The sequence below is a fragment of the Pseudophryne corroboree genome, chromosome 6 (genome assembly GCF_028390025.1).
Source record: "Pseudophryne corroboree isolate aPseCor3 chromosome 6, aPseCor3.hap2, whole genome shotgun sequence".
Classification (NCBI taxonomy): domain Eukaryota; kingdom Metazoa; phylum Chordata; class Amphibia; order Anura; family Myobatrachidae; genus Pseudophryne; species Pseudophryne corroboree.
In genome coordinates, this window is record NC_086449.1 from 26222600 (window position 1) to 26249222 (window position 26623).

The 26623-nt window shown below is 48.7% G+C and overlaps 1 protein-coding gene across 5 annotated transcripts in view; it reads right to left on the reverse strand.

Annotated features, from left to right (window-relative positions):
* The window catches only part of LOC134935946 (acetylcholine receptor subunit epsilon-like), a 66722-nt gene that overhangs the window by 39822 nt on the left and 277 nt on the right, over positions 1 to 26623 (reverse strand). Inside the window, exon 1 of one of the 5 annotated variants that reach the window (XM_063930806.1) lies at positions 26442 to 26608. The exons of the other annotated variants lie outside the window; for them this stretch is intronic. The gene's annotated coding sequence lies outside the window, so the exon portion shown is untranslated. Of the gene's footprint in view, positions 1 to 26441; positions 26609 to 26623 lie in introns of those variants that run through there. 5 annotated transcript variants of the gene reach the window in all.

The following is a 26623-nucleotide window of genomic DNA, read 5'->3' on the forward strand; positions in this document are numbered from 1 at the left end:
TGTGTAAGATTAGTACTGGTGCCCCACAGGGGTGTGTAAGATTAGTACTGGTGCCCCACAGGGGTGTGTAAGGTTAGTACTGGTGCCTCACAGGGGTGTGTAAGATTAGTACTGGTGCCCCACAGGGGTGTGTACAGTGGCGGATCCAGGGGGGGGGCACTCGGGCCCGTGCCCCCCCTGTCATTTGTGGCCCATTAAGTCTCAGGGCAGAGGATTTTTTTTTTTTTCATTTGTGCCGGCCCGGCCCCAGCAGGCTGTCAGCGCACGCTGATTTGACAGCTGCCGCTGGGACCAGAGCCGGCTCACGCCCACAGTGAGTGCAGCCCTCCCTCCCTCCCTCCTCCTCTCCTGCTGCAGTGCATGTGACCAGCAGGCAGCAGCGCACGGAGGCCGGGAGACGGAGCGGGCTGCGGGACAGGCTAAGGAGTCAGGCAGCGCGTAGTGGTGGACCCTGGACCGCGTGGACTGGATTTCACTTCCAGCCAGCCCAGGCTCCCCAGCGGCCACACAGAGAGGAGACAGAGGCGCCGATCGAAGCAGGCAGAGCCGCAGAGGCAGCAGCAGCAGGACGGAGACAGTGACTCACTGTGTATATCAGCATGTCACAGTGAGTATGCTGTTTGCTGTATCGCGGCTGCCAGCCTGTGCCAGCTACCTTTAACGTGTGTGCGGCTGCTGCTGCGGCGGCAGGCACTAAGGGGGGGCGATACGGTCTATATGTAGTATATGGTGGTATGTGCCTCTCACACCCTGCCCCCACACCCTGCCCCTCACACGCTGCCTCCTGGCCCCTGCCCCTCACACACTGCCTCCTGCACCCTGCCCCTCACACGCTGCCCCCTGCCCCTCACACGCTGCCCCCTGCACCTCACACGCTGCCCCCTGCCCCTCACACGCTGCCCCCTGCCCCTCACAAGCTTCCCCCTGCACCCTGCCTCTCACACACTGCCTCCTATACACTGTCCCTCACACGCTGTCCCCTGCACCTAACATGCTGCCCCCTGCCCCTCACACCCTGCCCCTCACACGCTGCCCCCTGCACCCTGATCCTCTCACACTGCCCGCTGCCCCTCACACACTGCCCCCTTCACCCTGCCCCTCACACGCTGCCCCCTGCCCCTCACACGCTGCCCCTTGTAGTGAGGCCATACCCCATTTCTGGAAGCGCATGCACCGAAGCCGCACGCAAATACACTTGCCCCTTCCATGGTGCCCCCCCTATCATTTTCTTCTGGATCCGCCCCTGGGTGTGTAAGATTAGTAGTGTTACCCCACAGGGGTGTGTAAGATTAGTGTCAAGCTCGGCGTAAGTTGGGGTTCCGACAACCGAGTTTTGGCTGAAGGGACTGCTACCTGTGAGGAGAGTAAACGAGGTGGCTGAATGTAATTCCTCCTCATGGGGTGGAAGCCAAACTAAGTGTTAACGTTGGCCAGATGGCGTAAAGAAAAGGAGGACTTCGTAGGAAGATAACTGTAGTTTTAATGAATAATCAGGCTGTACACGAATATTGGAGCAATTGAAGAAACTGGAAAAATTAGAGTCTATGGTTAAATGACTTGAAGAGTGAAGCTGAAGAACTCCGGTAAAGAAGATCTGAAGACTGTGTTTTATGATTAAAAGACGAGGCTGAATAACTGTTAGGGTCTCCTGCCCTGTGCTGCCACGTCGTCATGGCAACCGGGAGACAAGTGCTAGTGGAGTAACCTGAGCGCAGCTGATACTCCGGTTCGGGTCTTTTGCTGTGCAGTGGTTATAGGCTCTGTGCACGGCAGGGGATCCGGTGCTGGTTTTTGTGCTCACAGTCTGTGAGGTCTGAGTGGGGCGTGGACAGCACCTGCTTTATAAGGCCTCTTTTCAGGGTAAGCAGATGCTGCTGAATCTTTGTTGGTTAGTCAGTTCATGAAAGTTAGCCAGTACTGTGTAGCTTTGTATTTGTTTGTTGCTTACTGCAAATAGGCCTGGGGATTTGGTATTACACTCTGCCAATCCAGACCTAGCAGTAAGACTGGAGTCAGTCGTTTAGCTTGCTGGGGTTCTGTTACCACTCTGTGAACTTAGCAAGTTTGCGGCTGTATTCTAAGACTTGCCTGTCTAATCCTGTCTCACTGTGCTAGGTGTCAGGGGTCAGTTTAGTGGCAGTAAGCTAAAACCTGTGCACTGCAAGTGAGAAATAGGATTGTGGAGACTCTCCTTGTGTCTATCATTCCATCTCTGACCAAGGAGTTTACTGCCACACCCGTTGGTAACCCTTTAGGGTTTTGCTGTTGCCCTTAGCAACAGCATTTCGGGTTCTCTATGTATTAAAACACAACATCTTGCTTTTTCCATCTGTGCAGTTCTAATACAAAGGAGATACCCAGTTCCTTAGCCTCTGGGCTTCTCTGTTCACTTTGTGTGTATTTTGTTACCCTATTTCCTTCTGTGTACGTTATGTCATATTCCCCAGTTTGTCTGTGAGTCCATTTGTTTTGCATAACAGTTCAAACACCAGTACATTCCTGCAGACACTGGAGTGCATAACAGTTCTGACACCAGTACTTTCCTGCAGGCACTGGTGTGCATAACATATTCAGCAGCCTAATACTCCTGTTGAAATTTTGTGGGAATATGGAGCATACCCCTCAAAATACGTTGCAACAGGTGGTCGATCAGGTGCAGGTCCTGACTCGACAATTTAATGATTTGTCCATTAAAATGCACACCTCCCAGGCTGCTGGTGGAGCTCCCGCAGCAGCAGCACCTGCAGGGGTTAAGGAGCCGAAAGTAAATCTCCCGGATCGTTTTTCTGGAGATCGCTCGCAGTTCTTTTGTTTCAAGGAGAGCTGCAAGCTATACTTCCGGCTTAGGCCTCAGTCTTCTGGGTCGGAGATTCAGCGGGTGGGCATAGTGATTTCCTTGCTACAAGGAGACCCACAGGTCTGGGCATATGGGTTGCAGCCTGACTGTCCGTCGCTTAAAAGTGTTGATGCTTTTTTTACGGCACTGGGCATGTTGTATGATGACCCTGACAAGACGGCCTCAGCCGAGGCTCAGATTTCGATCCTTAAGCAAGGGCGAAGGCCAGTTGAGGTTTACTGTACGGAGTTTCGGAGGTTGGCCCATGATACCCAGTGGAATGACCCAGCCCTGAGACACCAGTACCGAAGAGGTCTTTCTAACCAGATAAAGGACCAACTGGTACAATATCCCTTGCCTGATAGCTTGGATCAGCTCATGCAGTTATCCATCCGGGTGGATAGATGGCTGAGAGAGCGTAGGCTTGAAAGGGAGACTGAGATTTCCTTCCTTCCCAAGGGAACCTCAGACTCTGAGGAATTTTCTGAGGAGCCTATGCAGATTGGGGCTACCCGCCTCTCCTCGCGTGAGAAGACGCGGAGGAGACAGCAGGGGTTGTGTTTGAACTGTGGGAATAAAGGTCATGTGGTAGTATCATGCCCAGAAAAGCCGGAAAACTTCAGGGCCTGAGGGTGATGGGAAATATCCTGTCAGGCCAGAAGTCAGAATTTCCCAAGAAGACTTTTATCATTCCGGTGACCTTGAAGATCCTCGGTCAAACTGTCAAGACTGAGGCCTTTGTGGACAGTGGGGCCGACGGGGTTTTTATGGACCGCCAATTCGCCCTGAAACACTCTGTTCCCTTAGTACCCTTGGCATCGGAAATTGAGATTTGTGGGTTAAACGGGGAACCATTATCCCAAGGTAAAATTACCTCTTGCACTAGCCAGATTTCTTTGTTTATTGGAGCCACACACTCTGAAAAATTGTCCTTTTATGTGACTGTCTGTACTTTTGCCCCATTGGTGTTGGGGTTACCCTGGTTAAGGGCCCACAATCCTCAATTTGACTGGGTCTCTAGGGAGATTCTTAGTTGGGGTACTGATTGTTTCAGGAGTTGCTTGAGCCTTCCAGTCAGGCTCTCGCAGCTAAGTTTGCCAGGATTGCCAGGGTGTTATGCAGATTTTGCGGACGTGTTCTCCAAAAAAGTTGCAGAGGTACTACCTCCCCATCGCCCCTATGACTGTGCCATTGATTTGTTGCCAAATGCTAAGCTTCCCAAGAGCAGGTTGTACTCCCTGTCACGTCCTGAGACTCAGGCTATGGCAGAGTACATTCAGGAGAACTTGGCTAAGGGATTTATCAGACCTTCACAGTCTCCAGTTGGGTCGGGGTTCTTCTTCGTGGGTAAAAAGGACGGTTCGTTGCGACCCTGCATCGACTTCAGGGAATTGAACCGTATCACGATTAAAAACTCATACCCACTGCCTCTCATTTCGGTCTTGTTTGACCAGCTTCGTACTGCCACCATTTTTTCTAAGATTGACCTACGCGGTGCGTACAATCTAATCCGAATAAGAGAGGGGGATGAATGGAAGACTGCCTTTAATACCCACTCAGGGCATTATGAATATTTGGTGATGCCTTTTGGACTCTGTAATGCCCCGGCAGTCTTCCAGGATTTCATGAATGATGTGCTCAGGGAATATTTGGATAGATTCTTAGTTGTATACTTAGATGACATCCTAATCTTCTCCCATTCCCTGGAGGAACATCGGAAGCATGTACGCTTAGTCCTCCAGAAACTCAGAGACCACCGGCTTGGGGCGAAGCTGGAGAAGTGCGAATTTGAAGTTCAGCAAATCGCATTTCTAGGATATATTATCTCCCCAGAAGGTTTCCAAATGGAGGGTTCCAAGGTACAGGCAGTCCTGGATTGGGTGCAGCCCACTAGTTTGAAGGCGCTTCAGCGTTTCCTGGGCTTTGCGAATTTTTATAGACGATTTATCGCTGGATTTTCGGCTATAGTGGCGCCCTTGGTGGCACTCACTAAGAAAGGGGCGGATGTTGCTCACTGGTCTTGTGAGGCTAAAGCGGCTTTTGCCCGTCTCAAAAGGGCATTTGTTTCGGCCAAGGTGCTGCGACACCCAGATCCAGAGCGTCCTTTTGTGGTGGAGGTGGATGCCTCTGAGATGGGTATTGGGGCAGTGCTTTCTCAGATGGGAGTGTCTGATAATCGCCTTCATCCCTGTGCTTACTTTTCCCGTAAATTTTCGCCTGCCGAGATGAATTATGACGTGGGTAACCGGGAATTGTTGGCTATTAAGGATGCACTCGAGGAGTGGAGACACTGGCTTGAGGGGGCTAAGTTTGTGGTCTCAATTCTCACTGACCATAAGAATCTGGCATATTTAGAGTCAGCGAAGCGTCTCAATGCCAGGCAGGCACGATGGGCTTTGTTTTTTGCTCGCTTTAATTTTTTGATAACATATCGCCCTGGGTCAAAAAACATCAAGGCTGATGCGCTCTCGCGGAGTTTTGCTCCAATCCAGGAGACCACCGAGGAGCCGTTGCCCATTGTTTCCCCATCATGTATTAAAGTGGGCATTACCCAGGACCTCTTATCATTAGTCCTTAGAGCACAGGAGCAGGCTCCTCCAGACCTTCCGGTAGGTCTTTTGTTTGTGCCTCCTAGGTTAAGACAGCGAGTGTTCCTGGAATTCCATGCCAAGAAGTCGGCAGGTCACCCGGGTATTGCCAGAACTCGGGAGTTGCTATCTAGGGCGGTGTGGTGGCCCTCGGTGGCTAAGGATGTGGATCAGTGGGTTCGGGCATGTGACATCTGTGCCCGAAATAAGACTCCTAGAGGGGTTCCTGTTGGCCCATTACATCCACTCTCTATCCCATCTAAGCCATGGACCCACATTTCAATGGATTTTGTGGTGGACTTGCCCAAATCCTCGGGGATGACAGCCATCTGGGTTGTCGTTGACAGGTTTTCGAAGATGGCGCACTTCGTTCCACTGGTTGGGCTGCCATCAGCCAGACGCCTGTCTGAATTATTTATGCTGCATGTTGTGCGTCTCCACGGGTTGCCACTTGATGTGGTCTCTGACCGCGGATCCCAGTTTGTGGCCAAATTCTGGAGGGCATTTTGTTCCGATCTCCAGATTTCTGTCAGCTTGTCGTCAGGCTACCATCCGCAGTCTAATGGGCAGACTGAAAGGGTGAACCAGTCCTTGGAGCAGTTCCTCAGGTGTTATGTCTCCAAGTGTCAGACTGACTGGGTTGCTCATCTGTCCATGGCGGAGTTTGCCTATAACAACGCGGCTCACTCTGCTACAGGGATCTCTCCCTTCCTTTGTGTGTATGGGCATCATCCTAAGGCCAATTCTTTTGACCCCCTGGACTCCACGCCTGGTGGTTCCTCTGTGGTTTCGGTCCTTAGAGGTATTTGGCGGAAAGTGAAGAAAGCCCTTGTGTCTGTGTCATTAGTGACCAAAAGGGTTTTTGATAAGCGGAAAAGACCCTGCAGCTTCAAATTAGGAGACTTCGTCTGGTTGTCTACCAAGAATTTGAAGTTGAGACAGCCATCTCATAAGTTAGGGCCCCGGTTCATCGGCCCTTATAAGATCACCAGGGTTATCAATCCGGTGGCATTTCAGTTGGATCTGCCCCGTTCTTTGGGTATCAATAAAACATTTCATTGTTCCCTTTTAAAACGGGCGATTAGTAATCCTTCTTCCAGTGGAAGACCTTCCCCTCTTCTGATACGTGGCCAGAGGGAGTTTGTTGTTGAAAGGATTCTTGACTCCAAGGTGGTTCGGGGTCGGCTGTCATTTTTGGTGCACTGGAAGGGGTATGGCCCGGAGGAGCGGTCGTGGGTGCGCAGTTGTGATCTTCATGCCCCCAGACTGATACGCTCTTTCTTCTCGCAGTTCCCCGATAAACCCGGTGGTAGGGGTTCTTTGACCCCTCGTCAGAGGGGGGGTACTGTTAGGGTCTCCTGCCCTGTGCTGCCACGTCGTCATGGCAACCGGGAGACAAGTGCTAGTGGAGTAACCTGAGCGCAGCTGATACTCCGGTTCGGGTCTTTTGCTGTGCAGTGGTTATAGGCTCTGTGCACGGCAGGGGATCCGGTGCTGGTTTTTGTGCTCACAGTCTGTGAGGTCTGAGTGGGGCGTGGACAGCACCTGCTTTATAAGGCCTCTTTTCAGGGTAAGCAGATGCTGCTGAATCTTTGTTGGTTAGTCAGTTCATGAAAGTTAGCCAGTACTGTGTAGCTTTGTATTTGTTTGTTGCTTACTGCAAATAGGCCTGGGGATTTGGTATTACACTCTGCCAATCCAGACCTAGCAGTAAGACTGGAGTCAGTCGTTTAGCTTGCTGGGGTTCTGTTACCACTCTGTGAACTTAGCAAGTTTGCGGCTGTATTCTAAGACTTGCCTGTCTAATCCTGTCTCACTGTGCTAGGTGTCAGGGGTCAGTTTAGTGGCAGTAAGCTAAAACCTGTGCACTGCAAGTGAGAAATAGGATTGTGGAGACTCTCCTTGTGTCTATCATTCCATCTCTGACCAAGGAGTTTACTGCCACACCCGTTGGTAACCCTTTAGGGTTTTGCTGTTGCCCTTAGCAACAGCATTTCGGGTTCTCTATGTATTAAAACACAACATCTTGCTTTTTCCATCTGTGCAGTTCTAATACAAAGGAGATACCCAGTTCCTTAGCCTCTGGGCTTCTCTGTTCACTTTGTGTGTATTTTGTTACCCTATTACCTTCTGTGTACGTTATGTCATATTCCCCAGTTTGTCTGTGAGTCCATTTGTTTTGCATAACAGTTCAAACACCAGTACATTCCTGCAGACACTGGAGTGCATAACAGTTCTGACACCAGTACTTTCCTGCAGGCACTGGTGTGCATAACAATAACTTGGACTTTGAAGAAATGAGGAATGTGGTTTGTGATTGAAAGACGAGGCTGAAGAACTTGGACTTTGAAGAAATGAAGACTGTGGTTTGTGATTGAAAGACGAGGCTGAAGAACTTGGACTTTGAAGAAATGAAAACGTCTGTGGGAACCGCCGTTATCACCTGGAGCTCCTCTACGACCTGGGACCCTGTGAGCGCTTCCACGAGTGGCAACGGACTTAGACAGCAGGACTGCAGCAGCGTTTAGGTAACCGATGGATGAGAGCAACCAGGACCAGGGAACCAGAAGTAACCTGGGAGCACAGAGCTGGAGAACCTTTCACAAGGAGGTAACATGAAGCACTGGCACTCTCCCTCTGAGCCAGCCCCCTTTTGTAAGGGGAGAACACGGAGGATTGGTTGGACACAGATTTGGAACTTCATTGGTAATACTCTGGTCTCCAACATGGCTGCCCCCAGCACAGGAGACATGCTTAGCTGTTAGCACACAGCTTTAGCCAGCTTCTGTCTCTGACACACTATACTGTGTCACCACTAGAGTTACCCCACAGGGGTGTGTAAGATTAGTACTGGTACCCCACAGGGGTGTGTAAGATTAGTACTGGTACCCCACAGGGGTGTGTAAGATTAGTACTGGTACCCCACAGGGGTGTGTAAGACATACTTACCTACTTTTTGGCAGCTCTCTCCGGGAGAGAGCTGCCAGGACGGCTCAGTGGAGGGGCTGGGCTGAACAATGATGAGAGGAGGAGGCGTAACGGGGTGTGGCAGAGGAGGGGCAGAGGCAGAATGAGGGTGGGGTTACAGCGGGACACTGCTTAAGCCACGCCCCCCGCTCTGTAATGCCGCTATAACCGGCATTTTACAGCAGGGAGCGTGACTATGATGACGCGATTCAACAAGAATCGCGTCATCTACTGTCCGGACCGCCCACTTTACTCTCAAAGTGGGCGGCCGGGCAGGGGGGTACTGAAAAACCGGGAGACTTGCCTGCTCTTCTGTGGGGCCGGGAGGGTCACCCGATTTTCGGGAGCCTCCCGGCCATTCCGGGAGAGTAGGCAAGTATGGTGTAAGATTGGTACTGGTACCCCACAGGGGTGTGTAAGATTAGTACTGGTACCCCACAGGGGTTTGTAAGATTAGTACTGGTACCCCACAGGGGTGTGTAAGATTGGTACTGGTACCCCACAGGGGTGTGTAAGATTGGTACTGGTACCCCACAGGGGTGTGCAAGATTGGTACTGGTACCCCACAGGGGTGTGTAAGATTAGTACTGGTACCCCACAGGGGTGTGTAAGATTAGTACTGGTACCCCACAGGGGTGTGTAAGATTAGTACTGGTACCCCACAGGGGTGTGTAAGACATACTTGCCTACCTGACCTTCTCCATGAGGGAGAAAATGCTCTGTTCCTGCGCTTTCCTGGTAATGTATGATTGCCATCACCTGTGGTGAGCTAGTTAATTGATAAGAAAGGTGTTTCACCACAGGTGATGGCAATCATACATTACCAGGAAAGTCCAGAAACAGAGCATTTTCTCCCTCATGGAGAGGGTCAGGTAGGCAAGTATGGTGTAAGATTAGTACTGGTACCACACAGGGGTATGTAAGATTAGTACTGGTACCCCACAGGGGTGTGTAAGATTAGTACTGGTACCCCACAGGGGTGTGTAAGATTAGTACTGGTACCCCACAGGGGTGTGTAAGATTAGTACTGGTACCCCACAGGGGTGTGTAAGATTAGTTCTGGTACCACACAGGGGTGTGTAAGATTAGTACTGGTACCACACAGGGGTGTGTAAGATTAGTACTGGTACCCCACAGGGGTGTGTAAGATTAGTACTGGTACCCCACAGGGGTGTGTAAGATTAGTTCTGGTACCACACAGGGGTGTGTAAGATTAGTAATGATACCACACAGGGGTGTGTAAGATTAGTAGTGGTACCACACAGGGGTGTGTAAGATTAGTACTGGTACCCCACAGGGGTGTGTGAGATTAGTACTGGTACCCCACAGGGGTGTGTAAGATTAGTTCTGGTACCACACAGGGGTGTGTAAGATTAGTACTGGTACCCCACAGGGATGTGTAAGATTAGTTCTGGTACCACACAGGGGTGTGTAAGATTAGTACTGGTACCCCACAGGGGTGTGTAAGATTAGTACTGGTACCCCACAGGGGTGTGTAAGATTAGTACTGTTACCCCACAGGGGTGTGTAAGATTAGTTCTGGTACCACACAGGGGTGTGTAAGATTAGTACTGATACCACACAGGGGTGTGTAAGATTAGTAGTGGTACCACACAGGGGTGTGTAAGATTAGTAGTGGTACCCCACAGGGGTGTGTAAGATTAGTAGTGGTACCCCACAGGGGTGTGTAAGATTAGTTCTGGTACCAGACAGGGGTGTGTAAGATTAGTACTGGTACCACACAGGGGTGTGTAAGATTAGTACTGGTACCCCACAGGGGTGTGTAAGATTAGTTCTGGTACCACACAGGGGTGTGTAAGATTAGTTCTGGTACCCCACAGGGGTGTGTAAGATTAGTTCTGGTACCCCACAGGGGTGTGTAAGATTAGTACTGGTACCACACACGGGTGTGTAAGATTAGTACTGGTACCACACAGGGGTGTGTAAGGATAGTTCTGGTACCCCACAGGGGTGTGTAAGATTAGTACTGGTACCCCACAGGGGTGTGTAAGATTAGTACTGGTACCACACAGGGGTGTGTAAGATTAGTTCTGGTACCCCACAGGGGTGTGTAAGATTAGTAGTGGTACCCCACAGGGGTGTGTAAGATTAGTTCTCGTACCACACAGGGGTGTGTAAGATTAGTAGTGGTACCACACAGGGGTGTGTAAGATTAGTACTGGTACCCCCAGGGATGTGTAAGATTAGTACTGGTACCCCACAGGGGTGTGTAAGATTAGTTCTGGTACCCCACAGGGGTGTGTAAGATTAGTACTGGTACCCCACAGGGGTGTGTAAGATTAGTACTGGTACCCCACAGGGGTGTGTAAGATTAGTACTGGTACCCCACAGGCGTGTGTAAGATTAGTACTGGTACCACACACGGGTGTGTAAGATTAGTTCTGGTATCCCACAGGGGTGTGTAAGATTAGTACTGGTACCCCACAGGGGTGTGTAAGATTAGTACTGGTACCCCACAGGGGTGTGTAAGATTAGTACTGGTACCCCACAGAGGTGTGTAAGATTAGTACTGGTACCCCACAGGGGTGTGTAAGATTAGTTCTGAAACCACACAGGGGTGTGTAAGATTAGTTCTGGTACCCCACAGGGGTGTGTAAGATTAGTACTGGTACCCCACAGGGGTGTGTAAGATTAGTACTGGTACCCCACAGGGGTGTGTAAGATTAGTACTGGTACCACACACGGGTGTGTAAGATTAGTTCTGGTACCCCACAGGGGTGTGTAAGATTAGTACTGGTACCCCACAGGGGTGTGTAAGATTAGTACTGGTACCCCACAGGGGTGTGTAAGATTAGTACTGGTACCCCACAGAGGTGTGTAAGATTAGTACTGGTACCCCACAGGGGTGTGTAAGATTAGTTCTGGTACCACACAGGGGTGTGTAAGATTAGTACTGGTACCACACAGGAGTGTGTAAGATTAGTACTGGTACCCCACAGGGGTGTGTAAGATTAGTACTGGTACCCCACAGGGGTGTGTAAGATTAGTTCTGGTACCCCACAGGGGTGTGTAAGATTAGTACTGGTACCCCACAGAGGTGTGTAAGATTAGTACTGGTACCCCACAGGGTGTGTAAGATTAGTACTGGTACCCCACAGGGGTGTGTAAGATTAGTACTGGTACCACACACGGGTGTGTAAGATTAGTTCTGGTATCCCACAGGGGTGTGTAAGATTAGTACTGGTACCCCACAGGGGTGTGTAAGTTTAGTACTGGTACCCCACAGGGGTGTGTAAGATTAGTTCTGGTACCACACACGGGTGTGTAAGATTAGTACTGGTACCCCACAGGGGTGTGTAAGATTAGTACTGGTACCCCACAGAGGTGTGTAAGATTAGTACTGGTACCCCACAGGGGTGTGTAAGATTAGTACTGGTACCCCACAGGGGTGTGTAAGATTAGTACTGGTACCCCACAGAGGCGTGTAAGATTAGTACTGGTACCCCACAGGGGTGTGTAAGATTAGTACTGGTACCCCACAGGGGTGTGTAAGATTAGTTCTGGTACCCCACAGGGGTGTGTAAGATTAGTACTGGTACCACACACGGGTGTGTAAGATTAGTTCTGGTATCCCACAGGGGTGTGTAAGATTAGTACTGGTACCCCACAGGGGTGTGTAAGTTTAGTACTGGTACCCCACAGGGGTGTGTAAGATTAGTACTGGTACCACACAGGGGTGTGTAAGATTAGTTATGGTACCACACAGGGGTGTGTAAGATTAGTACTGGTACCCCACAGAGGTGTGTAAGATTAGTACTGGTACCCCACAGGGGTGTGTAAGATTAGCTCTGGTACCACACACGGGAGTGTGTAAGATTAGTACTGGTACCACACGGGAGTGTGTAAGATTAGTTCTGGTACCACACGGGTGTGTAAGATTAGTAGTGATACCCTACAGGGGTGTGTAAGATTAGTAGTGGTACCCCACAGGGGTGTGTAAGATTAGTAGTGGTAGCCCACAGGGGTGTGTAAGATTAGTAGTGGTACCCCACAGGGGTGTGTAAGTTTAGTACTGGTACCCCACAGGGGTACCTTTCGATCTAGAGACCTGTTGACCTAGTTACTGTCGACCAATAGTGGTCGACCTAGACACTGTCGTCCTAGTTACTGTTGACCTTCCATACCACACCCCTATTACTACATCCCATTGCCTGGTCCTCATCCTGGAGGCACTTGTAAGTGATATTATTCCAAGAATACTTATATCTGCCATAATGTGTAAAAGGGGGACTCTACCTGCCGTAATGTGTAAAAGGGGACTGTACATGTCGTACTGTGTAAAGGGGACTCTACCTGCCGTAATGTGTAAAAGGGGACTCTACCTGCCTAATGTGTAAAAGGAGGACTCCACCTGCCATAATGTGTAAAAGGGGACTCTACCTGCTGTAATGTATAAAAGGGGACTCTACCTGCCTAATGTGTAAAAGGGGGACTCCACCTGCCATAATGTGTAAAAGGGGACTCTACCTGCTGTAATGTGTAAAAGGGGACTCTGCCTGCCGTACAGTGTAAAAGGGAGCTCTGCCTGCCATAATGTGTAAAAGGGAGCTCTGCCTGCCGTAATGTGTAAAAGGGAGCTCTGCCTGTCGTAATGTGTAAAAGGGAGCTCTACCTGCTGTAATGTATAAAAGGGGACTCTGCCTGTCATACTCTGTAAAAGGGAGCTCTGCCTGCCGCAATGTGTAAAAGGGAGCTCTGCCTGTCGTAATGTGTAAAAGGGAGCTCTACCTGCTGTAATGTGTAAAAGGGGACTCTGCCTGCCGTAATGTGTAAAATGGAGCTCTGCCTGCCGTAATGTGTAAAAGGGAGCTCTGCCTGCCGTAATGTGTAAAAGGGAGCTCTGCCTGCCATAATGTGTAAAAGGGGACTGTACATGTCGTACTGTGTAAAGGGGACTCTACCTGCCGTAATGTGTAAAAGGGGACTCTACCTGCCTAATGTGTAAAAGGAGGACTCCACCTGCCATAATGTGTAAAAGGGGACTCTACCTGCTGTAATGTATAAAAGGGGACTCTACCTGCCTAATGTGTAAAAGGGGGACTCCACCTGCCATAATGTGTAAAAGGGGACTCTACCTGCTGTAATGTGTAAAAGGGGACTCTGCCTGCCGTACAGTGTAAAAGGGAGCTCTGCCTGCCATAATGTGTAAAAGGGAGCTCTGCCTGCCGTAATGTGTAAAAGGGAGCTCTACCTGCTGTAATGTATAAAAGGGGACTCTGCCTGTCATACTCTGTAAAAGGGAGCTCTGCCTGCCGCAATGTGTAAAAGGGAGCTCTGCCTGTCGTAATGTGTAAAAGGGAGCTCTACCTGCTGTAATGTGTAAAAGGGGACTCTGCCTGCCGTAATGTGTAAAATGGAGCTCTGCCTGCCGTAATGTGTAAAATGGAGCTCTGCCTGCCGTAATGTGTAAAAGGGAGCTCTGCCTGCCATAATGTGTAAAAGGGAGCTCTAACTGGCATAATGTGTGACAGAGGCTCTACCTGCCATAATGTGTAAAGGGGGCTCTATCTGCTGTAATGTGTATAAGTGGCACTACTGTGTGGCGTAATTTGAATTATGGAGACTACTGTGCAGCACAATATGAATTGGTATTGTTTTGTGGCCACGCCCCTTCCCCATGAAGTCACGCCCCTATATTTTTGAACACTGACCCTATTTTAAACATGGGGGCGGGCCAATGCTGTTTCTAGCACACAGCTCTAAAATGTCCAGTTTCGGCACTGGTAAAATTAGTACTTAACGGTGTATAATAGGAACTGTTTAGAAACAGTTTTTTCCATCCATTATAGTAAGAATGAACCAAGTTTGGGAGTTCTAATATATACAGTCAGGTCCATAAATATTGGGACATCGACACAATTATAATTTCTCTGACGTCCTAAGTGGATGCTGGGACTCCGTAAGGACCATGGGGAATAGCGGCTCCGCAGGAGACTGGGCACAACTAAAAGAAAGCTTTAGACTAACTGGTGTGCACTGGCTCCTCCCACTATGACCCTCCTCCAGACTTCAGTTAGAATCTTGTGCCCGACTGAGCTGGATGCACACTAGGGGCTCTCCTGAGCTCCTAGAAAGTATATTTTAGGTTTTTTATTTTACAGTGAGATCTGCTGGCAACAGACTCACTGCAGCGAGGGACTAAGGGGAGAAGAAGCGAACCTACCTGACTGGAGATAGCTTGGGCTTCTTAGGCTACTGGACACCATTAGCTCAAGAGGGATCGAACACAGGACCCGACCTCGATCGTTCGGTCCCGGAGCCGCGCAGCCGGCCCCCTTACAGAGCCAGAAGCAAGAAGTGTTCCGGAAAATCGGCGGCAGAAGACTTCTGTCTTCAACAAGGTAGCGCACAGCACTGCAGCTGTGCGCCATTGCTCCTCATGCACACCTCATACTCCGGTCACTGATGGGTGCAGGGAGCTGGGGGGGGCCGCCTTGAGGGCAATATAATACACCTTGGCTGGCAAATCTACACCATATATAGTCAGGAAGGCTATATAGGTGTAAAAATACCCCTGCCAGAATTCCAGAAAAAGCGGGAGAAATCCGCCGGAAAAGGGGCGGGGCTATCTCCCTCAGCACACTGGCGCCATTTTTCCCTCACAGCTCCGCTGGAAGGACGCTCCCTGGCTCTCCCCTGCAGTGTCAAGCTACATAAGGGTAAAAAAGAGAGGGGGGGCACTAAATTTAGGCGCAGTATATGTAATATAAGCAGCTATAAGGGAAAAAACACTCATTTATAGTGGGATCCCTGTGTTATATAGCGCTCTGGTGTGTGCTGGCATACTCTCTCTCTGTCTCCCCAAGGGGCTTTGTGGGGTCCTGTCCTCTGTCAGAGCATTCCCTGTGTGTATGCGGTGTGTCGGTATGGCTGTGTCGACATGTTTGATGAGGAGGCTTATGTGGAGGCGGAGCAGATGCCTATAAATGTGATGTCACCCCCTGCGGGGCCGACACCTGAGTGGATGGTTATGTGGAAGGAATTACGTGACAGTGTCGACTCCTTACATAAAAGGTTTGACGACATACCAAATATGGGACAGCCGGCTTCTCAGCCTGTGCCTGCCCAGGCGTCTCAAAAGCCATCAGGGGCTCTAAAACGCCCGCTACCTCAGATGGCAGACACAGATGTCGACACGGATACTGACTCCAGTGTCGACGACGATGAGACTAATGTAACTTCCAATAGGGCCACACGTTACATGATTGAGGCAATGAAAAATGTGTTGCATATTTCTGATGTTACCCCAGGTACCACAAAAAAGGGTATTATGTTTGGAGAGAAAAAACTACCAGTAGTTTTTCCTCCATCTGAGGAATTAAATGAAGTGTGTGAAGAAGCGTGGGCTTCCCCCGATAAGAAACTGGTAATTTCTAAAAGGTTACTAATGACGTACCCTTTCCCGCCAGAGGATAGGTCACGTTGGGAAGCATCCCCTAGGGTGGATAAAGCGCTCACACGCTTGTCAAAGAAGGTGGCACTACCGTCGCCGGATACGGCCGCCCTAAAGGAACCTGCTGATAGAAAGCAGGAGGCTATCCTGAAGTCTGTATATATACACACACAGGTATTATACTGAGACCAGCTATTGCTTCAGCATGGATGTGCAGTGCTGCAGCTGCGTGGTCAATTCCCTGTCGGAAAATATTGATACCCTAGACAGGGACACTATATTGCTAACCGTAGAGCATATTAAAGACACTGTCTTATACATGAGAGATGCACAGAGGGATATTTGCCGGCTGGCATCTAAAATAAGTGCAATGTCCATTTCTGCCAGGAGAGGGTTATGGACTCGGCAGTGGACAGGTGATGCAGATTCTAAAAAGGCACATGGAAGTTTTGCCTTATAAGGGTGAGGAGTTGTTCGGGGATGGTCTCTCGGACCTCGTTTCCACAGCAACAGCTCGGAAGTCTGCATTTTTACCCCATGTTCCCTCACAGCCAAAGAAAGCACCGTATTATCAGGTACAGTCCTTTCGGCCCCATAAGGGCAAGCGGGTTAGAGGCGCGTCCTTTCTGCCCAGAGGCAGAGGTAGAGGGAAAAAGCTGCAGCATACAGCCAGTTCCCAGGAGCAAAAGTCCTCCCCCGCTTCCTCTAAGTCCACCGCATGACGCTGGGGCTCCACAGGCGGAGCCAGGTACGGTGGGGGCCCGTCTCAAAAATTTCAGCGATCAGTGGGCTCGCTCACGGGTGGATCCCTGGATCTTTCAAGTAGTATCTCAGGGGTACAAGCTGGAATTCGAGACGTCTCCCCCCCGCCGTTTCCTCAAATCTGCCTTGCCAACAACTCCCTCAGGCAGGGAGGCAGTGATAGAGGCAATTCACAAGCTGTATTCCCAGCAGGTGATAGTAAAGGTGCCCCTACTTCAACAAGGACGGGGTTACTATTCCACAATGTTTGTGGTACCGAAACCGGACGGTTCGGTGAGACCCATTTTAAATTTGAAATCCTTGAACACATATATAAAAAAATTCAAGTTCAAGATGGAATCGCTCAGGGCGGTTATTGCAAGCCTGGACAAGGGGGATTACATGGTATCACTGGACATCAAGGATGCTTACCTGCATGTCCCCAATTACCATCCTCACCAGGAGTACCTCAGATTTGTGGTACAGGATTGTCATTACCAATTCCAGACGTTGCCGTTCGGTCTATCCACGGCTCCGAGGGTCTTTACCAAGGTAATGGCCGAAATGATGATACTCCTTTGGAAGAAGGGAGTTTTAATTATCCCGTACTTGGACGATCTCCTGATAAAGGCGAGGTCCAGGGAGCAGTTGTTAGTCGGGGTAGCACTATCTCGGGAGGTGCTACAACTGCAAGGCTGGATTCTAAATATTCCAAAGTCACAGCTGGTCCCTACGACACGTCTACTTTTCCTGGGGATGGTTCTGGACACAGAACAGAAAAGAGTGTTTCTCCCGGAGGAGAAGGCCAAGGAGTTGTCATCTCTAGTCAGAGGCCTCCTAAAACCAAAACAGGTGTCGGTGCATCACTGCACGCGGATCCTGGGAAAGATGGTAGCTTCCTACGAAGCAATTCCATTCGGCAGGTTCCATGCAAGAACCTTTCAGTGGGACCTGTTGGACAAGTGGTCCGGATCGCATCTTCAGATGCATCAGCTGATAACCCTGTCTCCAAGGACCAGGGTGTCTCTGCTGTGGTGGCTGCAAAGTGCTCATCTTCAGGAGGGCCGCAGATTCGGCATACAGGACTGGGTCCTGGTGACCACGGATGCCAGCCTTCGAGGCTGGGGGGCAGTCACACAGGGAAGAAACTTCCAAGGACTATGGTCAAGTCAGGAGACTTCCCTACACATAAATATTCTGGAACTGAGGGCCATTTACAATGCCCTAAGTCAGGCAAAAACCCTGCTTCAAAACCAGCCGGTACTGATCCAGTCAGACAACATCACGGCAGTCGCCCATGTAAACCGACAGGGCGGCACGAGAAACAGGACGGCGATGGCAGAAGCCACAAGGATTCTCTGATGGGCGGAAAATCATGTGTTAGCACTGTCAGCAGTGTTCATTCCGGGAGTGGACAACTGGGAAGCAGACTTCCTCAGCAGGCACGATCTCCACCCGGGAGAGTGGGGACTTCATCCAGAAGTCTTCCAACTGATTGTAAACCGTTGGGAAAGGCCACAGGTGGACATGATGGCGTCCCGCCTAAACAAAAAGCTAGAAAGATATTGCGCCAGGTCAAGAGACCCTCAGGCGATAGCTGTGGACGCTCTAGTGACACCGTGGGTGTACCGGTCGGTTTATGTGTTCCCTCCTCTTCCTCTCATACCCAAGGTACTGAGGATAATAAGGAGAAGAGGTGTAAGAACTATACTCATTGTTCCGGATTGGCCAAGAAGAGCTTGGTACCCGGAACTTCAAGAAATGATCTCAGAGGACCCATGGCCTCTGCCGCTCAGACAGTACCTGCTGCAGCAGGGGCCCTGTCTGTTCCAAGACTTACCGCGGCTGCGTTTGACGGCATGGCGGTTGAACACCGGATCCTGAAGGAAAAGGGTATTCCAGAGGAAGTCATTCCTACGCTGATTAAAGCTAGGAAGGAAGTAACCGTGAACCATTATCACCGCATATGGCGAAAATATGTTGCGTGGTGTGAGGCCAGGAAGGCCCCAACGGAGGAATTTCAGCTGGGCCGTTTCCTGCACTTCTTACAGTCAGGGGTGACTATGGGCCTAAAATTGGGTTCCATTAAGGTCCAGATTTCGGCTCTATCGATTTTCTTCCAGAGAGAACTGGCTTCACTACCTGAAGTTCAGACTTTTGTTAAGGGAGTGCTGCATATTCAGCCCCCTTTTGTGCCTCCAGTGGCACCTTGGGATCTCAACGTGGTGTTGGATTTCCTAAAGTCACATTGGTTTGAGCCACTTAAAACCGTGGAATTGAAGTATCTCACGTGGAAAGTGGTCATGTTGTAGGCCTTGGCTTCGGCCAGGCGTGTATCAGAATTGGCGGCTTTGTCATGTAAAAGCCCTTATCTGATTTTCCATATGGATAGGGCAGAATTGAGGACTCGTCCCCAATTTCTCCCTAAGGTGGTATCAGCCTTTCATCTGAACCAGCCTATCGTGGTGCCTGCGGCTACTAAAGACTTGGAGGCTTCCAAGTTGTTGGACGTAGTCAGGGCCCTGAAAATGTATGTTTCCAGGACAGCTGGAGTCAGAAAGACTGACTCGCTATTTATCCTGTATGCGCCCCACAAGTTGGGTGCACCTGCTTCAAAGCAGACTATTGCTCGCTGGATCTGTAGTACGATTCAGCTTGCACATTCTGCGGCTGGACTGCCGCATCCTAAATCGGTAAAAGCCCATTCCACGAGGAAGGTGGGCTCTTCTTGGGTGGCTGCCCGAGGGGTCTCGGCTCTTCAACTTTGCCGAGCAGCTACTTGGTCGGGGTCAAACACGTTTGCTAAATTTTACAAGTTTGACACCCTGGCTGAGGAGGACCTAGAGTTTGCCCATTCGGTGCTGCAGAGTCATCCGCACTCTCCCGCCCGTTTGGGAGCTTTGGTATAATCCCCATGGTCCTTACGGAGTCCCAGCATCCACTTAGGACGTCAGAGAAAATAAGAATTTACTCACCGGTAATTCTATTTCTCGTAGTCCGTAGTGGATGCTGGGCGCCCATCCCAAGTGCGGATTGTCTGCAATACTTGTATATAGTTATTGTTTAACTAAAGGGTTATTGTTGAGCCATCTGTTGAGAGGCTCAGTTATTATCATACTGTTAACTGGGTATTGTATCACGAGTTATACGGTGTGATTGGTGTGGCTGGTATGAGTCTTACCCGGGATTCAAAATCCTTCCTTATTGTGTCAGCTCTTCCGGGCACAGTATCCTGACTGAAGTCTGGAGGAGGGTCATAGTGGGAGGAGCCAGTGCACACCAGTTAGTCTAAAGCTTTCTTTTAGTTGTGCCCAGTCTCCTGCGGAGCCGCTATTCCCCATGGTCCTTACGGAGTCCCAGCATCCACTACGGACTACGAGAAATAGAATTACCGGTGAGTAAATTCTTATTATTTTGGGCTCTTTACACCACCACAATGGATTTGAAATGAAACAAACAAGATGTGCTTTAACTGCAGACTTTCCGCTTTAATTTGAGGGTATTTACATCCAAATCAGGTGAACGGTATAGGAATTACAACGGTTTCTATATGTGCCTCCCACTTTTTAAGGGACCAAAAGTAATGGGACAATCGACTCAAAAGCTATTTCATGGACAGGAGTGGGCTATTCCCTCGTTATTTCATCATCAATTAAACAGGTAAAAGGTCTGGAGTAGATTCCAGGTGTGACATTTGCATTTGGAATCTGTTGCTGTCGACTCTCAATATGAGATCCAAAGAGCTGACACTATCAGTGAAGCAAGCCATCATTAGGCTGAAAGATCAAAACAAACCCATGAGAGATATAGCAAAAACATTAGGTATGGCCAAATCAACTGTTTGGAACATTCTTAAAAGAAAGAATGCACCGGAGAGCTCAGCAACACCAAAAGACCCGGAAGACCATGGAAAACAACTGTGGTGGATGACAGAAGAATTATTTCCCTGGTGAAGAAAAACCCCTTCATAACAGTTGCCCAGATCAAGAACACTCTCCAGGAGGTAGGTGTATATGTGTCAAAGTCAACAATCAAGAGAAGACTTCACAAGAGTGAATATAGAGGGCAAGATGTAAACCATTGGTGAGCCACAAAAACAGGAAGTCCAGATTAGAGTGTGCCAAACAACATCTAAAAAAGCCTTTACAGTTATGGAACAACATCCTATGGACAGGTGAGACAAAGATCAACTTGTACCAGAGTGATGGAAAGAGAAGAGTATGGAGAAGGAAAGGAACTGCTCATGATCCAAAACATACCACCTCATCAGTGAAGCATGGTGGTGGCAGTGTCATAGTGTGGGCATGTATGGCTGCCAATGGAACTGGTTCCCTTGTATTTATTGATAATGTGACTGCTGAGGATGAATTCTGAAGTGTTTCGGCCAATATTATATGAACATATTCAGTCAAATGCTTCAGAACCCATTGGACGGCGATTCACAGTGCAGATGGACAATGACCCAAAGCATTCTGCGAAAGCAACCAAAGAGTTTTTTAAGGCAAATAAGTGGAATGTTATGCAATGGCCAAGTCAATCACCTGACCTGAATCCGATTGAGCATGCATTTCACTTGATGAAGACAAAACTGAAGGGAAACTGCCCCAAGAACAAGCAGGAACTGAAGACATTTGCAGTAGAGGCCTGGCAGAGCATCACCAGGGATGAAACCCAGCGTCTGGTGATGTCTATGCGTTCCAGACTTCAGGCTGTAATTGACTGCAAAGGATTTGCAACAAAGTATTAAAAAGTGAAAGTCTGATTTAGGATTGTTTAGTTTGTCCCATTACTTTTGGTCCCTTAAAAAGTGAGAGTCACATATAGAAACTGTTGTAATTCCTACACCGTTCACCTGATTTGGATGTAAATACCCTCATATTAAAGCGGAAAGTCTGCCGTTAAAGCACATCTTGTTTGTTTCATTTCAAATCCATTGTGGTGGTGTATAGAGCCCAGAATATGAGAATTGTGTCGATGTCCCAATATTTATGGACCTGACTGTATTCTGTTTTTAGACTGCTATGCGTATGTGGTTGATCTGGAGGAAATTTTGATGTTCTGTACAATATTTTATTGTTTTGCACAATGACAAATAAAGTATCTATCTATATATGATGTATCCTTAAACCTGCTATCGGCTGAGGTGTGTCATGTATGGATATCCATAACCAATAAATATAATTATAATAATAATAATCATCATCATCACAACAATCTATAAATAAAGACACAGAAACATAAATTTGCCAGAAAAATTGTTAGCATATAAATAAAGGAAAATAATAGCAATTTATTTACATTTATATTTAAGAGAAAGTATGGTGGCAAAGATGACTCAACAATAACACCACCAAGGGTATCCACTCACCTTCTAACATGACTACCCACCCGTTTGGATGATGATACTGTCCTCCATTATGGGTGGTTACAGCCAACTACCAGTCAACGAAGGGAGCGCACCCAAAATAAATTATTGCACCCTGACCTGTGAGCTGCCGTTCTTGCCCGCCACAATATAGCCAACGATGAATTACAAACCAACAAAAAGTAGCAGGGAGGAAGGGCGGGAAGACTAGAAACAGGGAGGCTTTGGCCCACAGCACCAAGCCCTTAAATAAAGTCCAACACAGAAACACCCCCTGCTGCACCATAGGCAGGCTAAGTCATGTGATGTCCCTGCCACACCATAGGCAGGCTAAGTCATCCTAGAGGTTTAAACTACCTCATTAAACTCCCCATCACCTGATGAATGCCCCTCCAGTCATAGAAAGGGTAAAGCAATACCACCTTAAACCTTATAAATAAAGACACAGAGACTTGCGTAAGGGGAAAGTAAGGTCAGCTTTATTTATTTAAAACTAAACTATTTAAAATATAACTAACCTAGCATATATCTAATACTGAATGAAAGAGGTGAGTAGAAAGTATGGTGGCACAGAAAAAATCACCCCCACAATGCAAAATCGCCAACTGCATACACACCAATTTACCACATGGGCGATGCGCAGCCAGCCCCCATAACCATGCCCAAGGTATCCACCTCCCCAATGACACAACAACATGAGGCCCACCTGGACCGGTGGTGCCGCTGACCCCGGTACGGTAGAATCAGCCTAAGACATGTATTGGAGAGCACCTCAAGCCAAAAAACAACTGGCAACTGCAACCGTTCTTTCCCGCCACAAGCAGCTGACACCTGAGAGTCCTGAGGGTCCTGAGAGTTGGACACGATGTGAAAGATTCCTCCTGACAATCGGATACTTTGTGAAAGACTCCTCCTGACAATCGGACACTTTGTGAAAGACTCCTCCTGACAATCGGACACTTTGTAAAAGACTCCTCCTGACAATCGGACACTTTGTAAAAGACTCCTCCTGACAATCGGACACTTTGTGAAAGACTCCTCCTGAGAATCAGACACTTTGTGAAAGACTCCTACTGAGAGTTGGACACTTTGTGAAAGACTCCACCTGAGCTTTGGACACTTTGTGAAAGACTCCTCCTGTGAGCGTTGGGCACTTTGTGAAAGACTCCTCCTGAGGATTGGACACTTTGTGAAAGACTCCTCCTGAGAATCCGACACTTTGAAAATGACTCGTCCTGAGAGTTGGACACTTTGTGAAAGACTCCTCCATAGAATCTGACACTTTGTTAAAGACCCTTCCTGAGAATCGGTCACTTTGTGAAAGACTCCTACTGAGAGTTGGACACTTTGTGAAAGACTCCTCCTGAGAGTTGGACACTTTGTGAAAGACTCCTCCTGAGAGTTGGACACTTTGTGAAAGACTCCTCCTGAGGATTGGACACTTTGTGAAAGACTCCTCCTGAGAATCCGACACTTTGTAAATGACTCGTCCTGAGAGTTGGACACTTTGTGAAAGACTCCTCCATAGAATCTGACACTTTGTTAAAGACCCTTCCTGAGAATCGGTCACTTTGTGAAAGACTCCTACTGAGAGTTGGACACTTTGTGAAAGACTCCTACTGAGAGTTGGACACTTTGTGAAAGACTCCTCCTGAGAGTTGGACACTTTGTGAAAGACTCCTCCTGAGAGTTGGACACTTTGTGAAAGACTCCTCCTGAGAGTTGGACACTTTGTGAAAGACTCCTCCTGAGAATCTGACACTTTGTGAAAGACTCCTTCTGAGAGTTGGACTTTGTGAAAGACTCCTCCTGAGAATCTGACACTTTGTGAAAGACTCCTCCTGAGAATCTGACACTTTGTTAAGGACTCCTCCTGAGCGTTGGACATTTTGTGAAAGACTCCTCCTGAGAGTTGGACACTTTGTGAAAAACTCCTCCTGAGAGTTGGACACTTTGTGAAAGACTCCTCCTGAGAGTTGGACACTTTGTGAAAGACTCCTCCTGAGAGTTGGACACTTTGTGAAAGACTCCTCCTGAGAGTTGGACACTTTGTGAAAGACTCCTCCTGAGAGTTGGACACTTTGTGAAAGACTCCTTCTGAGAGTTGGACACTTTGTGAAAGACTCCTCCTGAGAATCTGACACTTTGTGAAAGACTCCTCCTGAGAATCTGACACTTTGTGAAAGACTCCTCCTGAGAATCTGACACTTTGTTAAAGACTCCTCCTGAGCATTGGACACTTTGTGAAAGACTCCTCCTGAGAGTTGGACACTTTGTGAAAAACTCCTCCTGAGAGTTGGACACTTCGTGAAAGACTCTTCCTCAGAATCTGACACTTTGTGAAAGACTTCTCCTGATAATTGGACATGTTGTGAAAGACTCCTCCTGAGAATCCAACACTTTGTAAATGACTCATCTTGAGAGTTGGACACTAAGTGAAAGAACCATCCATAAAATCTGACACTTTGTTAAAGACCCTTCCTGAGAATCTGACACTTTGTGAAAGACTCCTCCTGAGCGTTGGACACTTTGTGAAAGACTCCTCCAGAGCATTGGATACTTTGTGAAAGACTTCTCCTGGGAGTTGGACACTTTGTGAAAGCCTCCTCCTGAGAATCTGACACTTTGTGAAAGACTCCTCCTGAGAATCTGACACTTTGTGAAAGCCTCCTCCTGAGCGTTGGACACTTTGTGAAAGCCTCCTCCTGAGAATCTGACACTTTGTGAAAGCCTCCTCCTGAGTATCTGACACTTTGTGAAAGCACCTGATTTTCTCCTAAACCATTGCTATACCATGCACAGGAAAGTCCTGTCAGCACTTTGAGCCAGCAACTTCCAGAAATTCGCACCACCACCCAGGGCCGGCAACAGAATTCTTGGGGCCTGGTACACTGATATCTCTGGGGCCCCCTCAACTCCCCAAGGACCCCCCCCCCCCCCACACACACACACACACACACACACACACACTTTTAAATTGTGGCCTATATATATATATATATATATATATATATATATATACACACACATACACTCACTGTACAAACTGTATAAATGCACACATATATACATACAGTACATATCTCCATATAAATACACATACATATACACACATCTACTGTACATATATACTGTGTATATATATATATATATATATATATATATATATGGGTGTGGTATGTAGGGTCGACAGTGTCTAGGTCAACCACTATTGGTCAACAGTAACTAGGTCGACAGGGTCTCTAGGTCGACATGGTGTAGGTCAAAAGGCCAACATGAGTTTTTTTATGTTATTTTGGTGTCGTTTTCTCCATACAGTGACCGGGAACCCCAATTAGTGCACCGTGTTTCCTCGCAAGGCTCGTTTCGCTCACCATGCTTCGGGCGAAGTGCCTCACTCTGCTACTGCTGCGCCCCGGCACAGGTTACTATTCCCAATCGTAGTCCACGTGAATTGTTAAGTATGAAAAAGTAAAAAAGAAAAGAAAAAAAATTGGAAAAACTCGTGTTGACCTTTTGACCTGTCGACCTAGAGACATTGTCGACCTAGAGACCCTGTCGACCTAGTTACTGCCGACCAATAGTGGTCAACCTAGTCACTGTCGACCTAGTTACTGTCGACCTAGACACCGGATCCCATAGATAGATAGATAGATAGATAGATAGATAGATAGATAGATAGATAGATAGATAGATAGATAGATAGATAGATATGTGCATATACTGTATATATACATGTCAATGATAATAGTAACTGTGTGGTGAGGGTGCCAGGCACATGATAGTCCAGCCAAATGGACTCACCTCACCAGGGTGCTACTGTAGGGAGCGGCGGTAGACCGCGGCGGGGCCACGGGAGGCTGCTGTCTGGAAGTAGCCTTTGACTGTCTGTGTATGGCGGCACCTCTAAGGCGGCATGGACAGACAGGGAAGGCAGGGCTGGCGCAGCGTCGTGATGGCAATGGTGCACGGACTTGGTGAAGCATCTAATTGTTTTTTTTACTTAATTCCCAGGCAGTCGGAGCGTGCATTATAAGAGCATTGTTAGTCCTGGAGGCCCTGTTTTGGGCCCCTGATCCTCAGGGCCCTCCTGAACGTCGGGGCCTGGCACGGGTGTCCCCTTTGACCCCCCCCCCCCCCTGTTGCCAGGACTGCTACCACCCACTCCAAGGGGGGGACAGAGATGAGAGTGATTGGGGAGAGGAGAGGGACAGAGACGAAAGAGAGATGGGGGGGGGGGGGGGGTGCAATGGTGGTGGACATAGATGGGAAGGAGAAGGCACCTGTTAATTACTGGAACTGGTGTCTCCCCTCCACAGGCCCCACACAGCCCCTGAACAAGCCATCCAAAGAGGGTGGGAGGACAAAGATCACAGAGAAGGGGATGGTGGAAGGGGGGACAGAGATGATACAGGGGGGGTGACAGATAATACTACCTATTCGATGGTTTCTAGTGTCACGTATAAGATTTCATGCACTTTATATGCACTGGAAACACATGTAAAAAACATTTACGCCACCCCAGCGCACCTGAGCCCTCATATAATTGGGGTGCAGAGTTTCTGTTCCCACCGGAAGGCCGTGGATTGTTTGTCGCAGATCAGATTGCAGCGATGCAGAGCCTCCCAGCTAGATTCAGTAGGTCACAGCATAGTTTATACATAAGACTATTTTCCCAGCAGCAGCGTACCCCAGTGCACATGCCGCAGGGC